Raw genomic sequence first — 11,533 nt, forward strand, 5'->3', positions numbered from 1 at the left:
AAAAAAAATGTTTGATGTTGTCAGTCAGTTTAAAATTGTAATCTATTAGGAGTTCTCCCTCACTGTGGGCAATAATCACAGTTTCAAAACTGGAACTTTGTCTAGAAAATATTGGTTCATAGTTGCGACCCAATAGACGACCGTAGCCATACAGTATATTTGTGTTTATCTGGAAACTCCGGTGAATTCATAATAAATCACAATTGATTCCTGTGGAAATCAGATACAAGATTTAACTTCTTCCTACATAAAACCCTGTCTCCTCTCTTTCTCTGTCTCTCTGTCTCCTCTGTCTCTCTCTCTCTGTCTCTCTCTCTCTCTCTCTCTGTCTCTCCTCTCTTTCTCTCTTTCTCTTTCTCTCTCTCTCTGTCTCTGTCTCTCTCTGTCTCTCTCTCTCTCTCTGTCTCTCTCTGTCTCTCTCTCTCTCTCTCTCTCTGTCTCTCTCTCTCTCTGTCTCTCCTCTGTCTCTATCTCTCTCTGTCTCTGTCTCTCTCTGTCTCTCTCTCTCTCTCTGTCTCTCTCTCTCTCTCTCTCTCTCTCTCTCTCTCTCTGTCTCTCCTTTGTCTCTCTCTCTCTCTCTCTGTCTCTCTCTCTCTCTCTCTCTCTGTCTCTCTCTGTCTCTCTCTCTCTCTCTCTCCTCTGTCTCTCTCTCTGTCTCTCCTCTGTCTCTCTCTCTCTCTCTCTCTGTCTCTCTCTCTGTCTCTCTCTCTCTCTCTGTCTCTCTCTCTCTCTCTTCTCTCTCTCTGTCTCTCTGTCTCTCTCTCTTCTCTGTCTCTCTGTCTCTGTCTCTGTCTCTCTCTCTCTCTCTCTCTCTGTCTCTCTCTCTCTCTCTCTCTCTCTGTCTCTCTCTCTCTGTCTCTCTCTCTCTCTATGTGTTATTTTCATCGAAGAGGTTTATTTAGATTTTTTTAATCGTTAGTGTGTTTTGCTTTGTTTGTTTGGTGCTAATTTTTTTAATTAAAAATGTTAATTTAACCTCCAGCAACAGCCATTTGCATACGAGGGTAGCAAACAGCTACTTCTCCTGTTTAGTTTGAGGTCTCTTAGGATCGAAGGATCCGCCATCCTGTTGACAAGGCACTTCCTCAGACTGAGAAAACAAGAGAGAAGGAAAGAGAGACAGTAAGAGAATGAAGAGAGAGTGAGGGAAAGAGAAAGAGGGAGAGAGAGAGATGAAAAGAGAAAGAGGGAGAGAGAGAGAGGGAAAGAGAAAGAGGGAGAGAGAGAGAGGGGGAAAGAGAGACAGTTAGAGAAAGAAGAGAGAGAGATAAGTAGAGGCAGTGAGGGGGAAGAAACACTACAAACAAACTCTACTGACAGAAAAAATGTGGGCCGACGATAAGACAAGCTATCATAACACAAACGAGAGATGAACAGATGAAACTGGCATTGTACATTGTTACGTCGTGCCAATAAAGCAAATTGAATTGAAAGAATTGAGAACGAGGCAGAGCGAGAGAGCAAGACAGAGAGGGAGGAAGAGAGGGAGAGAGAGAGAGAGAGAGCAAGACAGAGAGGGAGGAAGAGAGGGAGGGAAGCAGATAGATAGGGAGGAAGAGAGAGATAGGGAGGAAGAGAGAGAGAAGCAGATAGATAGGGGGGAAGAGAGGAGAGAGAGAGAGAGAGAGAGAGAGGGAAGCAGATAGATAGGGAGGAAGAGAGAGAGAGAGGGAGAAGCAGATAGATAGGGGGACGGGAGAGGAGAGAGAGGGAGGAGAGAGAGGGAAGCAGATAGATAGGGAGGGAGAGAGAGAGAGGGGGAAGCAGATAGATAGGGAGGAAGAGAGATAGAGAGAAGCAGATAGATAGGGAGGAAGAGAGAGAGAGGGAAGCAGATAGATAGGGAGGAAGAGAGAGGGAAGTGGATAGATAGGGAGGAAGAGAGAGAGAGAGAAGCAGATAGATAGGGAGGAAGAGAAGCAGATAGATAGGGAGGAAGAGAGAGAGAAGGAAGCAGATAGATAGGGAGGGAGAGAGAGAGAGAGGGAAACAGATAGATAGGGAGGAAGAGAGAGAAGAGATAGATAGGGCAGGGAGAGATATTGAGGAAGAGATAGAGAGAGGGAAGCAGATAGATAGGGAGGAAGAGAGAGAGAGAGAATCAGATAGATAGGGAGGAAGAGAGAGAGAGAGAGGGGCAGACAAAGAGGGTCTATAATTGGTTGAGTAGTGTGAATCATAGAGGTGCCTGGATGCGGCCTGGACAGAGAGGTATCATTAGAGAAATGAGAGGTGACTCTCTCTCTCTCTCTCTCTCTCTCTCTCTCTCTCTCTCTGTCCTGTTGGACAGCTCTCTTCCCCCCCTCTCTCTCTCTCTCTCTCTCCTGTTGGACAGCTCTCTTCCCCCCCCTCTCTCTGTCTCTCTCTCTCCCTCTCTTTCCTCCCTCCCTAACTCTCCCTCTCTCTCTCTCTCTCTCTCTCTTCCCCTCTCTCTCTCTCTCCTGTTGGACAGCTCTCTTCCCCCCCTCTCTCTCTCTCTCCCTCTCTTTCCTCCCTCCCTAACTCTCTCTCTCTCTCTCTCATCCTGTAGAAACTGACGCTTTCAAAACCACAAGTTAGGTTCTTATTTTGTCCAATTGTTAAGTATTCCTGTGTTGCGCTTTTATTAAAACGGATCAAATCAAGATTGCGTGGTTGAACAATTAAACCCCCTAAAACTATATCCTTTAATTAACCCATTGTCGTGCTGAAGAAAACTCCTCTTGAACTTTACAAGCCTTCAGATTTATGATCACGAAGTCGTAATATTGATGAGAACATTAACCCCTTTGTGATGTTTTATGTTTACTGCCAATAAAATATGAAATACGGGGTAAAGGAAGAGGAAATAGTATTTTGTAAAGTAGATGGGGTTTGGGAGATTTACGCCGAGACACCTTGACAGATTAATACTCAGGTCATAAAGACGTGGAGGGGCGTCTATATTTCCTCTGTGTGTGTCGTGGAGGGGCGTCTATATTTCCTCTGTGTGTGACGTGAAGGGGCGTCTATATTTCCTCTGTGTGTGTCGTGGAGGGGCGTCTATATTTCCTCTGTGTGTGTCGTGGAGGGGCGTCTATATTTCCTCTGTGTGTGTCGTGGAGGGGCGTCTATATTTCCTCTGTGTGTGTCGTGGAGGGGCGTCTATATTTCCTCTGTGTGTGTCGTGGAGGGGCGTCTATATTTCCTCTGTGTGTGTCGTGGAGGGGCGTCTATATTTCCTCTGTGTGTGTCGTGGAGGGGCGCCTATATTTCCTCTGTGTGTGTCGTGGAGGGGCGTCTATATTTCCTCTGTGTGTGTCGTGGAGGGGCGCCTATATTTCCTCTGTGTGTGTCGTGGAGGGCGTCTATATTTCCTCTGTGTGTGTCGTGGAGGGGCGTCTATATTTCCTCTGTGTGTCGTGGAGGGGCGTCTATATTTCCTCTGTGTGTGACGTGGAGGGGCGTCTATATTTCCTCTGTGTGTGTCGTGGAGGGGTGTCTATATTTCCTCTGTGTGTGTCGTGGAGGGGCGTCTATATTTCCTCTGTGTGTGTCGTGGAGGGGCGCCTATATTTCCTCTGTGTGTGTCGTGGAGGGGCGTCTATATTTCCTCTGTGTGTGTCGTGGAGGGGCGTCTATATTTCCTCTGTGTGTGTCGTGGAGGGGCGCCTATATTTCCTCTGTGTGTGTCGTGGAGGGGTGTCTATATTTCCTCTGTGTGTGTGTCGTGGAGGGGCGTCTATATTTCAACTGCTATTTGTCATGATGCACAACATGCTGCTGCCCCACCCCGCCTCGCATAGCCGCTTGGCATTCTGGGAACGCCACTGCGTCCCGGGTTGAACGTTCTCCCTCATTGCATTAACGACAATGCTGGTGCCCGTAGCAGTATCCTCAGGGGACTGACTGGAGGATGGCCTCCTGTATAGGGCCTCCTGTAAAGAGCCTCTTGTAAAGGGCCTCCTGTAAAGGGCCTCCTGTAAAGGGCCTCCTGTAAAGGGCCTCCTGTAGAGGGCCTCCTGTATAGGGCCTCCTGTATAGGGCCTCCTGTAAAGGGCCTCCTGTAAAGGGCCTCCTGTAAAGGGCCTCCTGTAAAGGGCCTCCTGTAAAGGGCCTCCTGTAGAGGGCCTCCTGTAAAGGGCCTCCTGTAAAGGGCCTCCTGTAAAGGGCCTCTTGTAAAGGGCCTGCTGTAAATGGCCTCCTGTAAAGGGCCTCCTGTAAAGGGCCTCCTGTAGAGGGCCTCCTGTAAAGGGCCTCCTGTAAATGGCCTCCTGTAAATGGCCTCCTGTAAATGGCCTCCTGTAAAGGGCCTCCTGTAAAGGGCCTGTAAAGGGCCTCCTGTAAAGGGGCTCCTGTAAATGGCCTCCTGTAGAGGGCCTCCTGTAAAGGGCCTCCTGTAAAGGGCCTCCTGTAAAGGGCCTCCTGTAGAGGGCCTCCTGTAAAGGGCCTCCTGTAGAGGGCCTCCTGTAAAGGGCCTCCTGTAAAGGGCCTCCTGTAAAGGGCCTGTAAAGGGCCTCCTGTAAAGGGCCTCCTGTAAAGGGCCTCCTGTAAAGGGCCTGCTGTAAAGGGCCTCCTGTAAAGGGCCTCCTGTAGAGGGCCTCCTGTAAAGGGCCTCCTGTAAAGGGCCTCCTGTAAAGGGCCTCCTGTAAAGGGCCTCCTGTAAAGGACCTCCTGTAAAGGGCCTGTAAAGGACCTCCTGTAAAGGACCTCCTGTAAAGGGCCTCCTGTAAAGGACCTCCTGTAAAGGGCCTCCTGTAAAGGGCCTGTATAGGGCCTCCTGTAAAGGACCTCCTGTAAAGGACCTCCTGTAAAGGCCCTCCTGTAAAGGGCCTCCTGTAAAGGGCCTCTTGAAAAGGGCCTCCTGTAAAGGGCCTCCTGTAAAGGGCCTCCTGTAAAGGGCCTCCTGTAAATGGCCTCCTGTAAAGAGCCTCCTGTAAAGGGCCTCCTGTAAAGGGCCTCTTGAAAAGGGCCTCCTGTAAAGGGCCTCCTGTAAAGGGCCTCCTGTAAAGGGCCTCCTGTAAATGGCCTCCTGTAAAGAGCCTCCTGTAAAGGGCCTCCTGTAAAGGGCCTCCTGTAAAGGGCCTCCTGTAAAGGGCCTCTTGTAAAGGGCCTCCTGTAAAGGGCCTCCTGTACAGAGCCTCCTGTAAAGGGCCTCTTGTAAAGGGCCTCCTGTAGAGGGCCTCCTGTAGAGGGCCTCCTGTAAAGGGCCTCTTGTAAAGGGCCTCTTGTAAAGGGCCTCCTGTAGAGGGCCTCCTGTAAAGGGCCTCCTGTAAAGGGCCTCCTGTAAAGGGCCTCCTGTAAAGGGCCTCCTGTAAAGGACCTCCTGTAAAGGGCCTCCTGTAAAGGGCCTCCTGTAGAGGGCCTCCTGTAAAGGGCCTCCTGTAGAGGGCCTCCTGTAAAGGGCCTCCTGTAGAGGGCCTCCTGTAAAGGGCCTCCTGTAAAGGGCCTCCTGTAAAGGGCCTCCTCACATAAAGGGGGAGGAAGCGGCTCTCAAACCTGAAGCTGTTCCTCATGTAAGGGATTTCACCCCCGTAGTGGACAAAAATGAATGGCAAGTTATTGGCATAGGCCAAACCATGCACACATTGGCCAATACCACCCAAAGCGGCGTTGATTCATGCAAAGTTTACTGCTATTGCCATATGGGTATTGCCAGTTGTAACACTTCAAAAATCCAACAGGTGGCGATTGCACTCCACCATGGTTTTTCATATTGGTATTGGACTCCAAGTCAACATCCAAAAGCCAAATTTTGAAAAAACGAATTTTTTGAAAAAACGTATCACCCCTTAAAAAGTGCTTTCTGGACCGTTTTTCGAAATTCTTTCGCTTTTTTTGACAATTACACATGTATAAGAACTGTATGAAAATACTTTTGTCCAATTTTATTAACATAATTTTTTAAATTTTTTTACTTGCGCATATTGCATATGTTTTGTCCATTTGCAATATGATTTCATAGGAAGTCAGAAGTCAAAAGTCAAAAATTCTTAAATTTCATAAAAAACTTCACACACCCCTAAAAAAGTGCTTTCTGGACCGTTTTTCGAAATTTTTTCGCATTTTGTGTCAGTTACACACGTATAAGAACTGTATCAACATACTTTAGTCATATTTTATTATTATAATGTTTTTTTTTTTTTTGCTTGTGCATAAGGCATATGTTTTGTGGGGGCCAAATGTCATAAGAAATTTGACATGCTCAAAAATCCTTCAGAAATGCAAAATTGACTGGCCTGATGAACTCGGGATGGCCGGGCAGTGATTGTTGTTCCTTTCAATCACTCGTGGTGTTGATTTCATCATGTCCATTTGTTTATGTTTTCTCACTTTTGCAAAGTCACTGTGCATTTGCCATATGGTTAACTGGGCATTCACCATCACCAATTTGTCATGCCATAAAAATCATGCAGGAATGCCAAATTGACTGGCCCGATGAACTCGGGATGGCTGGGCAGTGATTCTGGTACCTCTCCATCGCTCGTTTGGGTTGATTTCAGAATGTCGCTTTTGGTGATGGTACCTCACTGTTAAAACATATTGCAAATGTTCCTTACTTTTGCAAAGTCACTGAAAATTTTTGCAGGAATGCCAAATTGACTGGCCCGATGACCTCGGGATGGCTGGGCAGTGATACTGGTACCTCTCCATGGCTCGTTTGGGTTGATTTCAGAATGTCGCTTTTGGTGATGGTACCTCACTGTTAAAACATATTGCAAATGTTCCTTACTTTTGCAAAGTCACTGAAAATTTTGCAGGAATGCCAAATTGACTGGCCCGATGAAGTCGGGATGGCTTGGCAGTGATTCTGGTACCTCTCCATCGCTCGTTAGGGTTGATTCCAGAATGTCCATTTGGTGATTTTTCTCACTCTTTCAAAGTCACTGTGCATTTGCCATATGGTTAACTGGGCAGTCACCATCACCAATTTGTCATGCTATAAAAATCATGCAGGAATGCCAAATTGACTGGCCCGATGACCTCGGGATGGCTGGGCAGTGATACTGGTACCTCTCCATGGCTCGTTTGGGTTGATTTCAGAATGTCGCTTTTGGTGATGGTACCTCACTGTTAAAACATATTGCAAATGTTCCTTACTTTTGCAAAGTCACTAAAAATTCTTGCAGGAATGCCAAATTGACTGGCCCGATGACCTCGGGATGGCTGGGCAGTGATACTGGTACCTCTCCATGGCTCGTTTGGGTTGATTTCAGAATGTCGCTTTTGGTGATGGTACCTCACCGCTTAAACATATTGCAAATGTTCCTTACTTTTGCAAAGTCACAAAAAATTCTTGCAGGAATGCCAAATTGACTGGCCCGATGACCTCGGAATGGCTGGGCAGTGATACTGGTACCTCTCCATCGCTCGTTTGGGCTGATTTCAGAATGTCCATTTGGTGATTTTCTCACTCTTTCAAAGTCACTGTGCATTTGCCATATGGTTAACTGGGCAGTCACCATCACCAATTTGTCATGCCATAAAAATCATGCAGGAATGCCAAATTGACTGGCCCGATGACATAGGGATGTCTGGGCAGTGATACTGGTACCTCTCCATGGCTCGTTTGGGTTGATTTCAGAATGTCGCTTTTGGTGATGGTACCTCACTGTTAAAACATATTGCAAATGTTCCTTACTTTTGCAAAGTCACTGAAAATTTTTGCAGGAATGCCAAATTGACTGGCCCGATGACCTCGGGATGGCTTGGCAGTGATTCTGGTACCTCTCCATCACTCGTTTGGGTTGATTTCAGAATGTCCATTTGGTCATGTTTTCTCACTTTTGCAAAGTCACTGTGCATTTGCCATATGGTTAACTGGGCAGTCACCATCACCAATTTGTCATGCCATAAAAATCATGCAGGAATGCCAAATTGACTGGCCCGATGACATAGGGATGTCTGGGCAGTGATACTGGTACCTCTCCATGGCTCGTTTGGGTTGATTTCAGAATGTCGCTTTTGGTGATGGTACCTCACTGTTAAAACATATTGCAAATGTTACTTACTTTTGCAAAGTCACTGAAAATTTTTGCAGGAATGCCAAATTGACTGGCCCGATGACCTCGGGATGGCTTGGCAGTGATTCTGGTACCTCTCCATCACTCGTTTGGGTTGATTTCAGAATGTCCATTTGGTGATGTTTTCTCACTTTTGCAAAGTCACTGTGCATTTGCCATATGGTTAACTGGGCAGTCACCATCACCAATTTGTCATGCCATAAAAATCATGCAGGAATGCCAAATTGACTGGCCCGATGACCTCAGGATGGCTGGGCAGTGATACTGGTACCTCTCCATTGCTCGTTTGGGTTGATTTCAGAATGTCGCTTTTGGTGATGGTACCTCACCGCTTAAACATATTGCAAATGTCCCTTACTTTTGCAAAGTCACTAAAAATTCTTGCAGGAATGCCAAATTGACTGGCCCGATGACCTCGGGATGGCTGGGCAGTGATACTGGTACCTCTCCATGGCTCTTTTGGGTTGATTTCAGAATGTCGCTTTTGGTGATGGTACCTCACCGCTTAAACATATTGCTAATGGACAAGAGTCACCTGCAAGTCACTGTCCATCAGTCAATTTGATATCATTCAAAGCTAACTATTGGAGGCACTGTCAGTCTCTACGCACCCCAATGATACGTCCCTCCATCCATGTTGTGTATCTGTGTGATTTAGTTTTCCTTTGAATTTTTATGGGAAAAATGACTGATTTACAGTTCATGGGGGTTGCCTAATCATATATATGAAGTTTTGGAAAGATCTGATTTTTTAACCCCTCCAAACAGCCCATGAGACACCAATTATGGCACTTCCGGTTGGCACAGGAAGCTGTAACTCAACATACATCCTCATTGGGGTATTCCATTAGAGAATCCTGAGTTTTAAGTCTTTACCATGAAAACTGACTGATTTACACAGGGTTCAATGCACTATGTCCATCAAATTGCAGGCAGTGTATGGGTATACACTTTTAGGGCGATTTGGACCACTTCCGGTTGGTCCAGGAAGCTTAGAATCGACACAGGTAGACCTTATAGTGGTCTGATGGACTGGTACCAAAGACAGGTTCATACAACATTCATAACCCATATAGACTCCAGGTTGTATTTAGTGGAGCAGCCAATATATTCCTATGGGGAGAGAAGTCAATGAACACTGTTTTTATGTAAACACCTTCTTTTGACTGTGAAGGGTTAATGTCACACGGTCAAGGATAGGCTTGGACAGATCAGGAGGACCTTAGGAACAGTCCTGTGGTTGAATTGTCTTTCTAAACCTAACGGTTCCGCCGCTGTCACCCAAAATCAAATGACGTACTGGTGAAGGCTTCATATTGGGCCTATTTTTCTCATGGTCGCCGCGCTCAGACCGAGCGAGCTACGGTCAAGCGGGGCACCTCGTTGGACTCGGCACAGTCTGGACACTATGGTCATGCCATTGTTTGTGTTGATTTCAGAATGTCCATTTGGTCATGTTTTCTCACTTTTGCAAAGTCACTGTGCATTTGCCATATGGTTAACTGGGCAGTCACCATCACCAATTTGTCATGCCATAAAAATCATGTAGGAATGCCAAATTGACTGGCCCGATGACATAGGGATGGCTGGGCAGTTATTCTGGTACCTCTCCATCGCTCGTTTGGGTTGATTTCAGAATGTCGCTTTTGGTGATGGTACCTCACCGCTTAAACATATTGCAAATGTTCCTTACTTTTGCAAAGTCACTAAAAATTCTTGCAGGAATGCCAAATTGACTGGCCCGATGACCTCAGGATGGCTGGGCAGTGATTCTGGTACATCTCCATCACTCGTTAGGGTTGATTTCAGAATGTCCATTTGGTCATGTTTTCTCACTTTTGCAAAGTCACTGTGCATTTGCCATATGGTTAACTGGGCAGTCACCATCACCAATTTGTCATGCCATAAAAATCATGCAGGAATGCCAAATTGACTGGCCCGATGACATAGGGATGTCTGGGCAGTGATACTGGTACCTCTCCATCGCTCGTTTGGGCTGATTTCAGAATGTCGCTTTTGGTGATGGTACCTCACCGCTTAAACATATTGAAAATGTTCCTTACTTTTGCAAAGTCACTAAAAATTCTTGCAGGAATGCCAAATTGACTGGCCCGATGACCTCAGGATGGCTGGGCAGTGATTTTGGTACCTCTCCATGGCTCGTTTGGGTTGATTTCAGAATGTCGCTTTTGGTGATGGTACCTCACTGTTAAAACATATTGCAAATGTTCCTTACTTTTTCAAAGTCACTGAAAATTTTTGCAGGAATGCCAAATTGACTGGCCCGATGACCTCGGGATGGCTGGGCAGTGATACTGGTACCTCTCCATGGCTCGTTTGGGTTGATTTCAGAATGTCGCTTTTGGTGATGGTACCTCACTGTTAAAACATATTGCAAATGTTCCTTACTTTTGCAAAGTCACTGAAAATTTGTGCAGGAATGCCAAATTGACTGGCCCGATGAACTCGGGATGGCTTGGCAGTGATTCTGGTACCTCTCCATCACTCGTTAGGGTTGATTCCAGAATGTCCATTTGGTGATTTTTCTCACTCTTTCAAAGTCACTGTGCATTTGCCATATGGTTAACTGGGCAGTCACCATCACCAATTTGTCATGCTATAAAAATCATGCAGGAATGCCAAATTGACTGGCCCGATGACCTCGGGATGGCTGGGCAGTGATACTGGTACCTCTCCATGGCTCGTTTGGGTTGATTTCAGAATGTCGCTTTTGGTGATGGTACCTCACTGTTAAAACATATTGCAAATGTTCCTTACTTTTGCAAAGTCACTGAAAATTTGTGCAGGAATGCCAAATTGACTGGCCCGATGAACTCGGGATGGCTTGGCAGTGATTCTGGTACCTCTCCATCACTCGTTAGGGTTGATTTCAGAATGTCCATTTGGTCATGTTTTCTCACTCTTTCAAAGTCACTGTGCATTTGCCATATGGTTAACTGGGCAGTCACCATCACCAATTTGTCATGCCATAAAAATCATGCAGGAATGCCAAATTGACTGGCCCGATGACATAGGGATGTCTGGGCAGTGATACTGGTACCTCTCCATCGCTCGTTTGGGTTGATTTCAGAATGTCGCTTTTGGTGATGGTACCTCACCGCTTAAACATATTGCTAATGGACAAGAGTCACCTGCAAGTCACCGTCCATCAGTCAATTTGATATCATTCTGACACCAAACTGATACAAACTGACACCAAACCCACTTTTCCCAACTCATTTAGGAGCCAAGTATAACATACTTCAGAGCTGGCCCAAAATTCACAAGGCCTTCGGTACAAAACATTAAAAAACCATAAAACACATAGTTACTTTCTAGCTGCGGGGCCAGTTCGGACATTATGTGTAGTCCTATGTGAGGCGACCCCGAATCCCGAGTTTCGGCCCGATAGGTCATTTGGTGTCCGAGTAAAAGCCTAATTGGTGCTGAAAATCCACTTTTTTCCATGCCTTGCTACGGGGTCCTTGAATGAGCTATCGGACCGAGATGTTGGGTTCTGTCTCTATGGGCCGAGACGGTCACAATGCACC

Source organism: Oncorhynchus masou, unplaced genomic scaffold (genome assembly GCF_036934945.1).
Source record: "Oncorhynchus masou masou isolate Uvic2021 unplaced genomic scaffold, UVic_Omas_1.1 unplaced_scaffold_753, whole genome shotgun sequence".
Taxonomy (NCBI): Eukaryota; Metazoa; Chordata; class Actinopteri; order Salmoniformes; family Salmonidae; genus Oncorhynchus; species Oncorhynchus masou.